Source organism: Mirounga leonina, unplaced genomic scaffold (genome assembly GCF_011800145.1).
Source record: "Mirounga leonina isolate KUSES-001 unplaced genomic scaffold, KU_Mleo_1.0 Mir_177, whole genome shotgun sequence".
Classification (NCBI taxonomy): Eukaryota; Metazoa; Chordata; class Mammalia; order Carnivora; family Phocidae; genus Mirounga; species Mirounga leonina.
In genome coordinates, this window is record NW_023270459.1 from 9,228,684 (window position 1) to 9,245,763 (window position 17,080).

Below are 17,080 nucleotides of genomic sequence, written 5' to 3' on the forward strand. Positions count from 1 at the left end.
CCCCACATGCACTCGCCCCAGAGCCTGGGATCGAGAAGTGCTCCACTGTCTCCTTTACAATACCCCGTGACCATCATCACCGGTGGCTTTTTATCCAACATTGGCCTCTTGCCCTAGACTCTGACCATCCCCTCACCCAGCAGGTTGCCTGCACACAGCTGGGGTTCAACAAGTCCTTGCTGAATGAGCCATGAATCTCAAAAGTCATGCCAGCCCGAGCACCTGTGCACGGGAAGCCCGGGGCACCCGGGGGAGTCCACACCTCACTCCTCCCTAGGTCTCTTGACAGAGACGAGTTTGTGAACACACACTTCACAGGTCCTCACTGGGAGCGAGAGCAGAAGCAGGGGCTGTAGACCACATACCTAAATATTTGCTCTAAACCAAGCTTTAAAAAGCCTAAACAAACGCGTTCTACCTGCCGTGATGAACACTACATCATAAAGACCTGGGAAGCCAGGTTCTGTTTTAGAAATCCCATAGGCGGGCGCCTGGATGGCTCAGTCGTTAATCGTCTGCCTTTGGCTCAGGTCATGATCCTGGGGTCCTGGGATCGAGTCCCACATCGGGCTCCCTGCTCAGCGGGAAGCCTGCTTCTCCCTCTCCCACTCCCCCTGCTTGTGTTCCTGCTCTCACTATCTCTCTCTCTGTCAAATAAATAAAATCTTTAAAAAAGAAATCCCATAGGCTTTGGAGCGCCATGCTGTACCATGGCAGCTGGGGGACCCACCCTGGCCCTACCTCCTGCCCATCCTCCTCCTCTTCCCACCCTCTACTCTGTGCTGTGTTGTCCCACCTGGGCACAGGGACGCCTCAGCCCGCACTGGCCCAGTGCTGACTCTCTCTCCCACAAACACTGCCCCTCCGCTGTCCCTGGGGCCTAGGGCAGAGCTTGTCAATCTGGACACTATGGATACTTTAGGTCCAATAATTCTCTCTTGTGGGGCCACCCTGTGTATTGCAGAATATAAACACCCTACACCCTCAGCCTTTACCCACTAGAGGCCAGGAGCACCCCTCCTCCAGCTGCAAAGACCAAAAATGTCTCTAGACATTGCCAAATGTCCCCCGGGGGGGGCAAAGTCACTCCCCGCATCCCCTTGAGAAGCACTGACCTACAGGTACACAGTCCTGAGTTCTGCTCAGGCCCCACAAACAGGCCTAGGGCTGTTTGGGCAGGGCATTCCAGGTTGCTAAGCACCCAGAGTGTGGTCAGGAAGGGGCCCAGGCTTGGTGTGGGCACATCCCCCTGGCCAGGTGGAATTCTCACCTCGTGGGGAGGGACAGGCCCAATGAAGGCTGTCTAAGGGCCAGCACTGTGTGCCTGCACCCCCACAGGGACAGGGATCCCACGGAGGCAGCGGCTTCTCTCATGGCCGGCCCCGACCAGTTCAATGTGCTTTCAGAATGAAGCTGAACCCCTCCCCTGCCCCCCACCCCCCAGCGGCTGAAATAAGGGCTCCTTCCTCCCTGAAGTCCTTGATTCCTTCAGTGTGCCCCCAGGGTGGTGCGGGACCTCTCCGGGTGCCCAGAATAAGTCTTGGCAGCACATGGGTGAATGAGGCTTATTTTAATAGTTCCAAGTGCTTTGCATATGTACTTAGAAAAAAATAGCACATCAGGCCTATGATGTCACTGGTGTCTTAAGGAAGGATGGGAGTTTAGAAGTGTTGACTTCCTAGTGGCCAAAGATAGCACAATCTGAGTATCAGGAATAATGGCTGCAGTGAATAGAAACGAATGAGCAATGCTGAAATCTGTGACTTTATAATGACACTTAAAACAAAAAGAAACCCGTGGGCACCTCGGTGGCTTAGTCGGTTTACCTTCTGACTTTTGGTTTTGGCTCAGGTCATAATCTCAGGGTTGTGGGTTCGAGTCCCACGTCGGGCTCCACACTCAGCATGGAGTCTGTTTGAGATTCTCTCTCCCTCTCCCTCTGTCCCTCCCCTGCCCTCTCTAAAATAAATAAATCTTAAAAAAAAAAATTAAATATTAAAGAAACAAAACAAAACAGAAAACAAAAGGAAACCTCATTGGTCACCCTTGGCGAGGTTGTTCCCTAGTGTCCCAGTTTATGCCTGTTGCCCCTTCACTCAAAGAACTGTCCTACTTTGCATGATGCATTCATAATGAATTATATCATCACCCCTGCCTCTGTAGGAGGCAGGCTAACAAAACTGTGATTTTGAGGACTGGTAGAGTGGACCCCCGAAACAGGTCTGGTGACAGATGCCTTCAAGCTGAAACGTAAAGAGCTTAAAACACATTACCAGGCGGACCTTGAACGAAGGTATGGAAGAAAATAGATATTGTCTTTCAGCAGAAAGTTTGCTACTGGGAGCTCAGGTCAAATAGGAAAATACTGGAAGTGCATGTCTCCAACTGAGCGGCAAACCCCGTTCCTGGTAGTAAACCTAACCTGTTACTTCTCATGACGTTTTTACTGACAGGATTAGTAAAACATTAAGACAGCAAAAATAAAAAATAAAAAAAAAAGAAAAGAAAACTGGTAGATAAAGCAAATGAATGCAGCATTATCCTACCTTTCTTCTCCAAGCCAACTCCTGGGGGAACCAAATAATTGTTGGTCTAACAGAAGCAAATCTAGCTTCACAGAGCCAATGAACTCACAAGGAGAGGGCTCAGTCCCTCCTACTGGCAAGGACAAGTACTAGGGGGCCAGCCCCACGTGGGGGTTGCTGGAATTGTACAGGGGACACTCGCAGACATGGCAGATGCCGCTTTATAGGAGACAGGAGCTCAGGGCCTCCTAGTAGCTCCCCCCACCCCCCCATGCTGAAGCTCACAGCTGTGTTCACTCTTGAATGTAAGGTAAGCCCACCATCTGGGCCCCATCAAGTGTATGACGCAGAGGGGGGACATGCTCAATAACCGGGCTATGCGCAAAATGGAGTGCTGGGTGTTCAGTCAGAGCAGCTGATGTGGGGCTACGGAGCAAGGACCGAGAAGACAGCCAGTGCTTGATTTGGTGGCATTAACAGAAGCACAGTGTCTGAGACAAGGGAGGTGAAAGCTTTCTTCCTGCTAGGCTCCCCAAAGCACAGCCGAGGCTCTGGCACTGTCTACGGAAGGATGCACAAAGGGTATCAAGGTCCTGATAGTGTTCAAACGACTTCACGGACAAGAACTGAGGAAGCTGGAAGCCAAGCCTGCGCAGCGAGTACCCCCTGCCCACTGGGGAGCAGAGTGAGTGGGATAGGAGGAGCCCCTCTGCTGGTAGCCGAAATAGCCTGGGGCCCCTCACCTGGGTGCTCCGGCCCTGCTGCCAGGGGGAAGGGGAGGCAAGAGAAGGGAAGTGGGGGCAGGGAGGGAGCGTATCCCTCCAGCCCTCCTTGGGGGAGCTTCTGAATCAACCTGAGTTCATTTTCTAGGGCTGACATAGTGACACACCATAGACCGAGTGGCTTAAACAACAGAAATGTATTTTCTCACACTTCTGTTGGCTAGAAGTCCAAGAGCCAGTGTTGGCAGGTTTGGTTCTACTGAGACCTCTCCTCCTTGGCATGGAGATGCTCTGTGTCTTCATATAGCCAGCCCCGTCTGTGCCAGAGTCCTGATCTTTTCTGGTGAGGACACCGGTCATATTGCCTTCTGGCCCTGCAATGACCTCATTTAAATGTATTTACCCCTATTCCCAAATACAGTCCCATTCTGAGGTACTGCGGGCTAGGACAGCAGCATATGGATACTGGAGGGGATGCAACTAGCTCATAGTGGCCTTAACCTGGCCGAGGTGCAGGGCACAGGTGGAGAAATTGTCCTTCCACTTATTCAGAGAGGGAGACCCCGCCCCCAGGACTGCCCGGCCTGTGCCCTTCATCTTCTTGTACAATCTCAGCCCACCCTCAACCACGTCACCCGAAACATGCGGCTGGTCCCTTAATGTGTTCTCATCAGTTGGAGGGACTTGCCCTGTCCTCGTGAACTTTCAGCTGTCACGTTTCTGTCCCTAGAGCGCCGGGCAGCATCCTCGAGCCCACCCTCTTCCCCACATCCGTCGGTCTCTGTATCTGTGGCCCTTGTCTTCTCCATCCCACCAGGATCTGTCCAGGACACTGACGAGTCTGGCTCCCAGCCCAGCCTCCCGCCTCTCAGTCCAGCATTGGCATCCCCGGCTCTGACTCCTCCTGGGCGCTGTGTGGCTCCTCCTGGGCAGCCGTGGTCGCTGTCCCAGTCCATGACAGCAGTGCCATCCCCTTGATTCCCTATCTCCTCCTCTCCCTGCCAGCCCAGAGCTCTGGCCAGAATCTGCACGAAGATGCGCCTCTCCCAGGAACCCTGTGAACCAGGAACCCCTGTCGGGGCCACAGCCCCAGTTCTGCCGGGGTGAGTGGGGGCCCGGTGTCATAGCCCCAGGACTGAGGGCCCCCACTGCCCCCACCAGTGACCCAGGGAATCCTCACACTGAGCATTGTGGAAGGAGGGCTTTGCTTCATTTGTGCAACATTTGTGGGCTTTTTAGTTCTTTTTTTTTAGCGTTCAAGCTGTCAAAAAAGTACGTTTGCCGAGTCTGCATATTTGTTTTGGGTTGTTGTTCCCAAGAACAGCATTGGAGGGGGTGCAAATGCCTGTTCTGCACAACGAGGATGGAGGGCAGCGAGCGGGGGGTGGCTGGAGCTTCCAGGGATGGCTGCCCCGGCTGTGTTCCTGGAGGCCTGCACCTGGGCTTGACGGACCCGGGCCTGCAGCCTGCCCTTCGGTCTGGGCCCCATGACCAGGACGTGATGCGCGGGGCAGAGCGGGGCCTGGAAATGTTCCTCCTTACAACCCACCCAGCCTCCTGCAGGCAGAGCCTGACCGTGGCGATGGTGCTCTTGCTCTCTGGCTGTCCCATTTGCAATCCCACCCCCCCCGCCCCCTGTGTGGCAGCTGGGCTCAAGTGACACTTTGTGTCATCAGTTGTCCAACAGACTGTTGATGATACCAGATTGGGGAGAATAGAAGAAATAAAACCAGGTGCACATTGATCCTAAGATGCATTGGGATCCCAGGGTATTAGAGAGTGGGAGAGAGAAATATGGTAATAATCTCTTTGCTCAAGGCACACTGGTTGCTGCGGGTATCGTGGCCCCAGGACCACCAGTCTCCCCCTCCCCCAGAAGCCCGGGGGGAACGGGAGGCCAGTGTGGTCCTCCCGGCCCTTAGAGGACCAGGCAGATGGCTGGCCCCCAGACTGGGGAAGGGCCGGACCTGCGGGATCACAGCACCCAGACCCTGTCCCCATGCTGGGGGTTGACTGAGCTGCTGGGAGGATGGCAGGCCTCCTGGGATAGTGACTCCACGTTGGGTCCTTCAACTCCTGTGAGGTGTCGCAGCCCCATGGTCAAGGAGGGCCTCACCTCCTGCTCCTGCTCCATTTGAATGGGAGGGGATTTTATTATTTTTTTAATTTTGTTTTTTTTAAAGATTTTTTATTTATTTGACAGAGAGAGACACAGCAAGAGAGGAAACACAAGCAAGGGGAGTGGGAGGGGGAGAAGCAGGCTTCCTGCGGAGCAGGGAGCCCTATGCAGGGCCTGATCCCAGGACCCTGGGATCATGACCTGAGCTGAAGGCAGAAGCTTAACGACTACACCCCTGAATGAGAGGGGATTTTAAAGCTGGGGGGCCCTGCAGCGGGTGTGAGAATGGCGGGGCAAGCAGAGGAGAAAGCCAGGGGGTAGTGGAGCTCCTGTCCCAAGGGGCACTTGCCCCTGCACTAAGCTAGTATGTTTCCTTTATTGCATCACTATCAGTTTCACTTGGACTTTCTAACTTGTTTTTTTTTTTTTAAGATTTTTTTTTTAAATTTATTTATTTGAGAGAGAGAGAGAGTGAGAGAGAGAGCGCAAGAGGGGGTAGGGTTAGAGGGAGAAGCAGACTCCCCGCCGAGCAGGGAGCCTGATGTGGGACTCGATCCTGGGACTCTGTGATCATGACCTGAGCCGAAGGCAGTCGCCTAACCAACTGAGCCACCCAGGCGCCCGGACTTTCTAACTTGTAACAGAAAGCAAGCCGGCCAGGATTCTGGAGTTGGAGTCCCTTTTACCCTCCAGAAGCTCTTCCCGAGTTTTACTGTAATGTTCTGCCTCGATTTGTTCATCTGTGAAATGGGAATGATAGCAGCACCTCCATCATAGGGTGGTTGTGGTGGTTGCGAGAGCTAATACTCAGGAAGGGCGAGGAAGAGCGCCTGGGGCAGAGTAATCGCTACATAAGTGCCTGTGATTATTGCTGCCAGTCCGATCATTGAAGCGCCGCGAGGCTGCCCATGCGTGCCTGTGACTCAGCCCCGGGCAGACTCTGTCTGTCGTCGGCCACACCTCTGGAGCCAAAATATAGAGAAACCTCTGAACTAAGGCTGGTTTAAATTTCCAATAATTTATCAAGAATCGAGAGCCAGATTTCCTCTGGGAAATATTAGTTCTTAGGTTTACAAAGTGTCTTGGTTGTAAATATCCATAAAAACGACATTTTGTTGGGCCCTATTTATTTTTAAGCTGATCAAAAGATACTAACGCATCTGACCGTGTAAATCTGCCAGCTCCCGACTTCCCACGTGGCCCTCGGCATGCCCCCCGAGCAGGGGTGCAGCTGCCGGGGCTGAGGATGCTGAGCGAGATGGGGGCACCTGCCCGGTGTCCGAGGCGTGCGGGCCGAACCAGGGCAGGCAGTGGCCCGGTTGGGGCAGAACTTCGCGTGGTCCCTGGGGCTGGGAGAGCGACGAGAGCGGCCGGTGGGGGCTGACTGCTCGAGGGGGGCGGAACTGGCTGGATGGAGCCGGGCTGTGGATGGTGGCTTAGAATGAGCTCGCGTGAACTGTTACAGGAGCACCTTCCGAGGAGCAGCCCCGAGGCCCCTGGTGCTCTGACCGTGACTCCCTTTCACTCCCCACGTGCCTCTCCTCCGGAGACAGTCCCTTCGTCTCCCAGATGCTGCCTCCATGGAAGGTCCTCCTCTCCCCATCTCTCCTGACTCTATTTACAGGTCGGGTTCAGCCGACACCCTCCTCTCCGAGCTGCTCTAGCCGAGACCACCGAGCACTTCTTTCTTTCTTGTACCCAAAAGCAAACATAATCTCCTCGAGGCAGAGCCTGTGCTGGAGATCTCTTGGCCCTTGGAGCACCTAGGACAGAGCGGGCACACAGCCTGTCACCTGGTCAGCGTGTCCCTGGTGGTGACAATCGACACAACAGTGACTGTCACTATTTTCTGCCTGCCCGATGTGGTAAGTCCCTTTCATCATGACCTCATTTAACTGTCGCTGGCTATGCGGTGGTTATACTCACTTTGGAGATGCAGACACTGAGGCTCAGAGACACTACGTGGCCCAGCTAGTGGCTCGCAGAGTTGGGACTGAAATCTGGGCCACCATCCCATCCGGCCTGGCACTTCCCTCCGCGGCTGTGTGCAAAAGGGGAAAACAAACAGAGAGGACCGATCCTGAAGTGACTTGGGTAATTCAGGAAGGGAGGGCAGCTGTTTAGGAAAGCGGGGTTTGGGCTCTAGCTTCGAGCCTCTATTTGAGTGTAGACATGGCTCCTGACCTCGTGGCCGATTTCCGCCTCGGGAAATACTGAGCCGTGCGAAAGGCAGAAATCTTGCAGGCATCTGTAAGCACCAGTGCTACAGGTGAATGTACACAGTTGGCTTGTGCCTGGTATTGATCAGTGAGTGACACCGAGGCCCACAGCTCCACGTGGCCTCCGTGAAAACAATGGCCAAGCCCCTGAGTGGGCGTCCATCTCTGCGAGGGCAGGCAGGGGTTTTAAGTGCGAGAGAGAGACCAAAACAAGAACAGTGTTTGGGGGGCCTGGGGGAAGGGCGGAGCTCGCTGGACACCGGCTGTCATAGAGGAGGAGCCCATCGGGACCCATGGAAAAGGCCCGAGGCTCCTCGTAGGGGGCAAAGCCTCCTCTTCCCAGGTAAGCATTGCCCACTCTCATTTGCCAGATGGCTGATAAATCAGGAGTTCTTCCTCACACATAGACACTCTCTGCGTTTTTATTCCAAACATTTAACTTGCAGAGTTGACAGAAAGGCTATAGATTTCCCCCCAAATATCCATTTGCCTTGCCATTTATCTACTTCGATCTGAGATACAGAACGTGATGGGTGCCTGAGGTAAATCAAGCATTTCCTGTCTTCTGAAATGGGTTTGCAAACGCTTATTTCATGCCATTACCATTTTTCTGTTTCTAACAGTAAATCAAAAAAGTATCGCCCATTCATCCACTTTAAAAGTAATGCCTTTCTTATGCGTAATTACACATACCCAGTGGAGATCTGTGTGTGTGCACTGTAAATCTACTCCTTTAAAAGGTTTCCCCTTAAGTACATTGGTGACATAAATTGGTGTAGAGCAAATTTATTTATTTAATAGGTTTATTCTTTTAACTGGTCTGATAACCATTACTGTTCACTGTTTGGTTTGGGGCGGGGGAGGAGAGAGATCTTACTAATTTATCTGATTTATTTCCATGGCAGATATTTATGTAAAAGGGTTCCTCTGGAAATGAGGGTGAATGTAATTTATTGGCTTAGCACGTTTATTCTTAACTGGCCTTCAGGCAACCCGCATGGTGTTCGCAGAACCCGGGAGAGTTTCTTAAAATAATCGAAGAGGGAGATGCTACAGGCCAGTGGGTGAGAATTTTGGAAGCCTGCTTTCTGACCAAAGTTCTCCTAAATGCTAAAATAAAGGAGCACAAGTCACAAAACCTGAGATGATTGGAAAAAAAAAAAAAAAAGGAAGGAAGGAGAGAGAGAGAGAGAAAGAGAAAAGAAAGTGTCTCAATAATAACATCCCCAAAATGTTTTGGCAAATTGAAGAGAAAAGAGAATCTGCTAATCAGGCCCGTGTAAACTTGTTCGCTTTTGTAAATCTTGTTTGTAGCTCCTGATGGTGTTGGAGTGAAAGCAGACAGGCCCAGCTGGTAGAGGCGAGGGAGAGAAATGCTGAATTTTTAGCAGATCAGGGTTATTTTTAGGCATTTAAGAGTATCTTTAGCTTCCCAGTAAATGAGTCCATCAGAAGGCCGTATATGAAATAATCAGAATGTAAAAGTACGGCACAGAAATCCGAGGGCCCCCTGACCTGGTGTGCATTGCAGGAGCTCTCCGGCCTGGCACGGACAGACCGGGGTGGGCCAGCTCCCTGCCCCCTAGCCAGGCTGCCCAAACTGGCCCGCAGCAGGCTGCACGGGCAGCCGGGCCCCAGGCAGGCAGCTCGCTGTCCTCTAATGCTTGCTCCTTCTCTGTCCTTGCTCAAGGGCCAACGAGCCTGGGCTGGGGGCCAGGGAACACTGACCTTCTAGGAACTGGGAGCCTGGTGCATGGTGGACGGAGCTGAGAGCTGCGTGGGGGACCGTGGTCTAGAGCTTGCCTGGGAGGAAGCAGACAAGGCTGTGCCATCAGGAATGAGTCTTTCTGGACAGGGGAGGGGGGTGAGTCTCAGAGAATCTTTGGAATCTGAAAAGAATCTGAGGTCCTGAGTCCTGCCCTGCAGAGGCCCTGAGGCTGGTGATCAGAGGTGACCCATTTGCTGGGCCCACATATGGATTCAGAGCATCTGTTCATGCAGAACCAGGAGGCATATCAGAGCCTCCATGCCCTCCCCAAACTCCCAGGTCTCCCCTAGGAACACAGCACTGCGCCAGACGCCCGGCAAAGCAAGCAGACCTGGTCCTCCAACACCTTTGTATCTGGTGACACAGACCACCCTGTACAAGAGAAAGATGTACGTAAGCCTGTGCTAGGCCCTGTGCTGGCTTATGCGGTGACATACCCTTTTCAAACCGTGCTCAGGCCCTGCCCCCAAAGCGGGCTCCGTCCGGGGTAGATGAGCAGACTGATGGCGACAAGACGGAGCCAGCCGCTGTCAAGGGCTGGGGAGGCCAGAGCACTTCTCTGAAACCTTCATCCAAACTTTACTCCTGTGACCTTGAAGCCAGGCTCACAGTAGGTGTTTCCAACGTTTTTGTTGACAGTTGCAGGGTGGCAGGCAGGGTGCAGGGTGGCCCCTGGGGCACAGACGTGCCAAGAGGGACGTGCTATGAGCCGTCCGTGTAGGACCACCTGCAGAGCGGCCCGGGCCCGAGGACCCCAGCCACCGCCGGGGTGGGGGGGGGCAGGCTCCACGTTGCTTCCAGGTGGCCCGGGACAAGGCTGGGTGACCTGCTGCTGTGCCTCCCTGTGCAGCTTCTACCTTCCCACAGCTGTCGCTGCCACGCGTGCCAGAGCTTCGGAGTCCTGTGCCCACTGACCCCTGGAGCCCCGGAGCGGTGGGCTTCCTGTCCATGCTCTGAGGGCCCTCGGCGCGCTGTGCTTTAAAGCTCCCAGCAGGTTCTGTTCTGTAAATGTGTGCATCCAAACACCAGACAGGTTACAATTACCAGTAATAAGAAAAGAAGCCATGTCTTGGTCCCTGTTCCTCCTAGGGCTTGAGAGAAACTGCTTGCAAGCCTGGGATGGTCAGATTCTCTCCTGAAGTCAGAGAACTGGCAAGACTCCCAGGGTCCTGCCCTGCCCTGCTGCGGATTTAAAAGCGATGTTCTGGGTGAGAAATAACAAATACCAACTGGGCAACTCTGCAGTGCTTTATTATCTGTTTGCCTTAAATATCTACTTTCTTGTCTGAGCAACAGTGTAGAAAATGAGCGGGTCTTGTTCTTAGGACAGCTCAGAGGTGCTGGCCCAGCCTCTGCCTCTGGTTCCCCAAGGGTGGCAGGGGTGGGTGCCCTGTCTGCTCGGGGAGCCCTGGTTGGGGTGCTCAGCAGAGGGCCAGAAAGCCCAGCCAGAGAGTCGCAGCACCCCAGAAGCGCCTCCATCCTCTGTACCTTTGCCCTGGTTCTTCCCTCTGCTCAGCCCTCCTCCCCAGATCCTCGTGTGTCTCCTTGTTACTTGGTGCTGAGTACAGATGCCTCCTCCTCAGGGGATCTTCTTGGACCACCTGCTTCCCAGCCTCTCACCTTTCCTTTATTTTTTCTCTGCCTGTACTGGTATCCGGATTGTCCTGTCTGTTGGCAGAACGAGGGCTCTGGGGCAGGAGCGACCTCTCTCTGCGCCTACGGCTCAGACCCATGGTGGGGACAGGCCCCCCCCCCCCCCCCGGCGCCCACAGCAGGGGGCCTGGTAGAAGTCTGTGGGAGGAGAGGGAAGGAACGACTCGCTGCAGAGATCAGCCCTGATGGGCACGTGGCTGAGACGGGCAAGCGGGGCTCCTGGCTGTGGGACCACCCACCCCTTGTCCTTTCCCCCCCGGAGATGCTGATCTAGCTCCCTGAGGTGTTACGTGTTGGCTGGAGGGTGAGTTTTAAAACTTACTGAGTTCACTGTGATAGCCTTAATTCTCTGGTTTTCTGGGTCGCGGAGGACAGGCCAGAGTGATAGGGACTTTTCTCCTGCTCCGAGTCTTTGCCATGGATCCAGCCCCAGCTTCCCTGTCTGGCTGCCCCCCATCTCTTTCTCCTCCCCTGCCCCTAATGGAACCTGTTCCCTGCCCAGCATTGCTTGGACAAGCCCCCCAGCTTTCCTTTGAGAAACCACCTCTCTCCACTCTCAGACCCTGCCCTTCGGGTGCGGCCAGTGGTCGTGTCCCATCCCCTTGCCCCAGAGCAGGCTTGCAGGTGGCCTGGGTTCCACCCAGCAGAGGGGAGGACCCCACGATTTGAGCCACAGCTGTGGCAACCCTGAGGATGGCTTCCAGCCGAAAGGGTGAGGCCCTGGATCGAGCCGGCCCTGAAGCAAGCCTCAGCCACGGGCTTTTCTGTTACGATCGTGTTTTGCTCCATGCCGAAGCCGGCGGGCCTGGCCCCTTCGTGCTGCCGGGAGGCCCCTGATGGATCCGGGCCTGCCCTCAGCCCCTGTTCCGGGTAGACATCTTTCCCTGTGTACACAGAGTTCAGGGTGGTCTCGGCCACTCCCCAGGGAAGAGACGGTCGGAGACCCCACGACAACAATAAGGGGGGAGCTGTGCATGAGGTGGAGTTGGGGGCCCTCGGAGTCCTCTGGCCGGGAGCTTTGCCCTGCTGCACCCCACTGCATTTGTCAGCCGGGTTATCAGAGTGGCCCCGGGGGAGACACGTGTGACAGAGATGCCAACAATTAGGTTTGAAAAGCTCCCTGTGTCAATTTGCTCTGAAAGCAGTGAGTACATCTTTGTCAGGGTAGAAGCTCATCTTCACACTCGGAAGCTGTGGAGGGTAAGCATTTTAAGCTGCAAATATTGTTATTCATAATAGGTTGGCAAATATTTTCAGATTAAGCTAAGTGCCAAACTCTGGAATTATGACAGTGAATCCTTCGGCTTCCCGTGATCATTCTTCTCGCCTTGTTTTTAGGCTGGGAGGCCCTCAGAGCAGGCCCTGTCCCTAGGGGTGGGCGGTCTGACCTTCCCCCATAGCAGGTGCCCCTCCCCACTTCCCACCCGGGACAGTGTCGGTGTGCTCGTGGGCACCTCTGGGGGTGGGCCGTTCACACCTTCAAAGGCACAATGCATTCCACGGCTGGCCTGTTCTGAATCTCAGAGGATGCTCCGGGTTGCGTAACCCACTCTACCAGGCTTGTGTTTAACAACGCTGGTGGCATGCGTCCGTGTAGTCGCCAAAAACCCTCCTCATGTGCTTACTGGGCACCTGACCCCTTTGCTAGGAGATTTAGGGGAGAAGGAAAGGTGACCCCTACTCAGGAGGAGCTCATTCCTGGGAGATAGACGAGAGCACACGCAGCCCTTGTGTCAGATGGAAGAGGGGAACCGGGGTGCTGGTGGATCTCAGAGGAAAGAAGTGGGGACAACTGAGGGTGGCCTCGAAGGACGGACACAGCATGAATCTGCAGAGTTGGGGGGATGGGGGGTGGCTTGCGGTTGCCGGGCCCTCCCCACAGACAAGGACAGGCCACAGCATCCTTTCGCCCAGGGCGGGGTGTGCTTAAGCGGCCACACAGGTGGGGGGCGGCAGGTTGGGGTCCCTGTGTTCAGCAAACAGGCCGTGAAGGCAAGGCCTCACCGCGGTCCTGCACTGCTGCTTTCTTCTGGGGCTCCCTGTGCGCAGCCTCGGCAGCTCCCCACCATCGCGGCTGCCTCCCACCTCTTGGGTCCCTCCCTGACCAGCCCCGTGATGGAGGGCTCCATAGCCGGGCCCTCCACCCCATCTGCTGTCCTCTAGCCTCCCTCCCCAGGGCACCGCAGCTCCGTCTCCCCTGGGGCTCCAGCTGAGACCTGGGAGTCATTCCTGACACCCCTTCTCTTCCGTGCCCACACGCGAACTGTCATCAGGTGGGGCCCCCACTACAGCGCGTCTCATACCCCGTCTGCTCCCCTCCCCAGCCGCTGCCACTCTGCTCCAAGCCTCCTCCTCGTTCACAGGCCTGGACCCCCAGCTAGCCTCCGGTCTTAGCTCCGGATGCCATACAAATATACCACAGGGTGGGCGGCATAAGCAACAGGAACTTATTTTCTCCCCGTTCTAGAGGCTGGAAGCTGGAGAAGAGGGTGCGGCAGGGTCAGGTTTGGGTGGGAGCTCTCTTCCCGGCCTGCAGACTCTGCCTTGTCCCTGTCCTCACACGGCAGAGGGAGGGCAAACACTCTGGTGTCTCTTCTGATAAGGACATTAATCCCCTCACGAGGGGCCCACCCTCGTGACCTCGTCTAACCCCAATCACCTCCCAAGGGCCCCACCTCCTAATACCATCATATTGGGCATTAAGGCTTTGGTATAGGAATGGGGTTGGGTACAGACATTCCTTCAGTCCATGACACCTCCTCCAGCCTCCTTTACTCCCCACAGTCCCTGCTCCTCACATGGGGCTCTGTTTTAAGTCAGTCTGATCAGCTTTCCTGCAGGCCCCGACCTGCCCCCCCACCCCCGCCTAGGGGCCTCCCATAGCTTCTAGGACAAAGCCCCATGACCTAGTGGGTCCAGAAGGCCCTGCAGGCCCGGCCTGCCCCCTCCTGCCCCAGCTGCTCCTGTCTCCCCCTCACCCTCAGGACACGGAGGCACAAAGTGTTTAAGGGACTTGAGATAGTCATACAGCCGCAGTAACAGAAATGTGGAAACCGTGAACGATGGAGGCCCTGATTTTCCCTGCCTTCCCCCGTTCCCCAGGCCCTGCTTCTCAAACCCTGAGAGGCAGCCCTTCACCCCGTTCTGCAGGCTGCCCCCCCCGCCCCCAGCCGGCTTCCACCTCTCGTGGACAATTCTCCCACCTCTTCCCACACTATCAAAAGCTCTCTCCTGTAGGACCATATGAGACAGGCACCTAATCAAATAAACCTTGGGGCTAATGGGCGGTTAGGAGCCAGTGGGTGACAGGGCCGCCACGGCAGGTCACACTCTTGTCTTTAACTGGGACTGTGGGGGGCTACCGGGTCTCAGAGAAGGACCAGCACAATGGTGGGGTTTGGGGTAACACATCAGACCCAACTGAATGGTGACGGTATTGTGATCAAAGGGTATTTTTCTAGCAACTCCTTGTAGTCTCAAGTTGATCTTAGTTACTCAAAGCAAAATAATGAAAGGAGACCTTCTTTGCCCCTAAATGACAGTATGTACTAGGAAAGATGGTCCTAATGACAGGGCTGGGCTTTGTCTCAATATGCCCACATCCTCAGTGGGGCTCTGAGCGGCAGGGCTGGACACCTGGAAGTCTGGACCCGAAGGGCCTTGGCTGTGTGCAGACTGGCACTGGTCGGGAGGGGGCGGGTGGGGAACACGGGCAGGTAGGGTGCAGCCGGCCTGGGGAGGGACTCAGCACAGCAAGAGCCGCAGCTGTGTGACTGTGGGAAAGCCTCTCCCCGCCTGAGCTTCACTGTCACCCCATCTGATCCAGGGCGAGAGGTGGCTGCAAAGGACACTGCTGCCCAATCTCAAGGACCCCCCACACCTTACTTACCAGCTGAGTGAGCCCGCCCTTGAGAGTGCATCTGTAACAGGTGCCCAGTGCACCAGGAGCCTCGGGGCTCTGCGTGCAAGGCCTCTCCAGCCACCTGCTTGGCAGCATACATCAAAAAGAAAGAGGGAGGCCAGTCGGGAGGGGCACGGCCAGCCCTGGGGCGCAGAGGAGGGCAGCCCCGGAGCCCAGCCTGTGGTCACTTTAGTTGTCGTGCCCAGGACCATTTCCAGTGTCACTGGGGCCCATGGAGATGCATTAGAAGCCGGTAAACATCCTGTTACCTGGAGGTCTCCTTGCTCAAAAGGCAGGGAAGAAGGTCTGGCTTCTCGGGCAGGTCTGTGTCCAGGAGAAAAGAGACGAGAGGAACTTAGTCTGTGAGATGGTTATTTGCTTGCTACCCAAGGGGAACTTGACCCTGTGCAATAAGCCCTGGGCTCATGTGTGGGGTGCTGAGTTTGAGGGAGTAAGTTGCATGTAGACACTGGGGTGCTGGCAGGAAGAGGGGCCAGCACCCCAATCCCACCTGGGTGTTTGCTGAGCTCAGAACCTGTAGGCCCAGCAGAAGAAGCCAGCTGGGGAGTGTGTTCCTGGGAGCCAGGAGGCTAACAAGGACACAACAGTGGGTACAATCTCGGGTCAAAAGGTGGAGGACGCTGCAGTGTCCTGGGCAGGGAAGCTGGAAGGGACCGCCATGGAGTAAGTCTGGGAAGAAAGATGGGAGCCTCTGCCTGCCCCATGTCCCAGCAGTCCCTTGAGAGTGAGGACCTCAGCAGGTCCCCAGGCTCCAGGAAAAGGAACATGGAGGATGGAGGGGCTAGGGGCCCGGGATGGATGTGTAGATTAGAAGGCAGCTCTCGGTGGGGCTGAAGGGATCCCAGATTGCCCCTCAGTGGGGGTCTGTGGGTCCAGAAGGGGCCAAGGTGATGTCGACATATTATTCCCCATAGAGAACCCCGAGGGGGTGGGAATGGGGACTGGAGGCGGTACTTGGTAAAATGCAGTAATTTTACTTTTTCCATCAGTGAGAGGCCATGCCACAGAGAAGTGCTGGGAGACATAAAGCTCACAGCCCAGAGCTGGCAAAACCACAGTAAATTATGATCATCGCCTCCAAGTTCAAGTACTGAATCAACTTGAAACAAATCCTCCACTTTTTTAAGCTTTATTTTTTTAGAGCAGTTTTAGGTTTACAACAAAAGTGAGTGAAGGTGTAGAGATTTTGCGTTTACGCCCTGCCCCCACGGCGTCCTCCCCAGCATCCACGGTCTCCGGTTTGCTCTCAGTACTGTCCATTCAATGGGTTTTGACAAATGTGTCATGACCTGCATCTATTATTATGGTCTCATACAGGGCATTTCTCCAGTTGTCCTCCAAATCCTCTGTGCTCCGACTATTCATCCCTCCCCTACCTCCCTTTTTAGGACCACTTTTTCAAAGACCCCAACCTTCACCTAATGCTCACTGTTTTGAGTGTTAAGAATTGAGGAACTCCCAGGAAGCAGGTAGGAGGATTTTGACTCCAGGGTTGGAACCATTTATCAGAGAAGCTGCTGTTCTTTGACAAATGTCTCTCTCACTCTCTCTCTCCTCCAGCAGACCTCACGGGGTCCCTGATTCCATAGAACTAGGAAACCTGGTGAATGCCAAGCTTCCTGCCAGTTCCGCAGAAGAAAGTCTCCACCTCTCCGCACAGCCCCATGGCTCCATCTGCTTAGAGAGCCCAAGAGCTCACAGGGGAAGCAGAAACCCCCTCTTGTGTGCATGTGCCCACAGATCACTCAAACTTCATTTTCTTCTTGACACCAGACTTTCTCCCTGCCCAGCATGTCAGCACCTTGGTCTGACTGTAGCATGTTTTAAAATTCCACCAATAAAAAGGAGATGGGGGGCGCCTGGGTGGCTCAGTCGTTGAGCGTCTGCTTTCAGCTCAGGTCATGATCTCAGGGTCCTGGGATCGAGCCCCACATCGAGCTCCTTGCTCAGTGCGGAGTCTGCTTTTCCCTCTCCCACTCCCCCTGCTTGTGTTCCCTCTCTCGCTGTCTCTCTCTCTCTGTCAAATGAATAAATAAAATCTTAAAAAAAAAAAAAAGGAGATGGGAAGAAAATCGTTTACGAAGTGGGGCTGAAAATCCTGACAAAGACCAAGCACTTCATAAGTTGATGAAAATGGGGTTGGAGAGTTTCT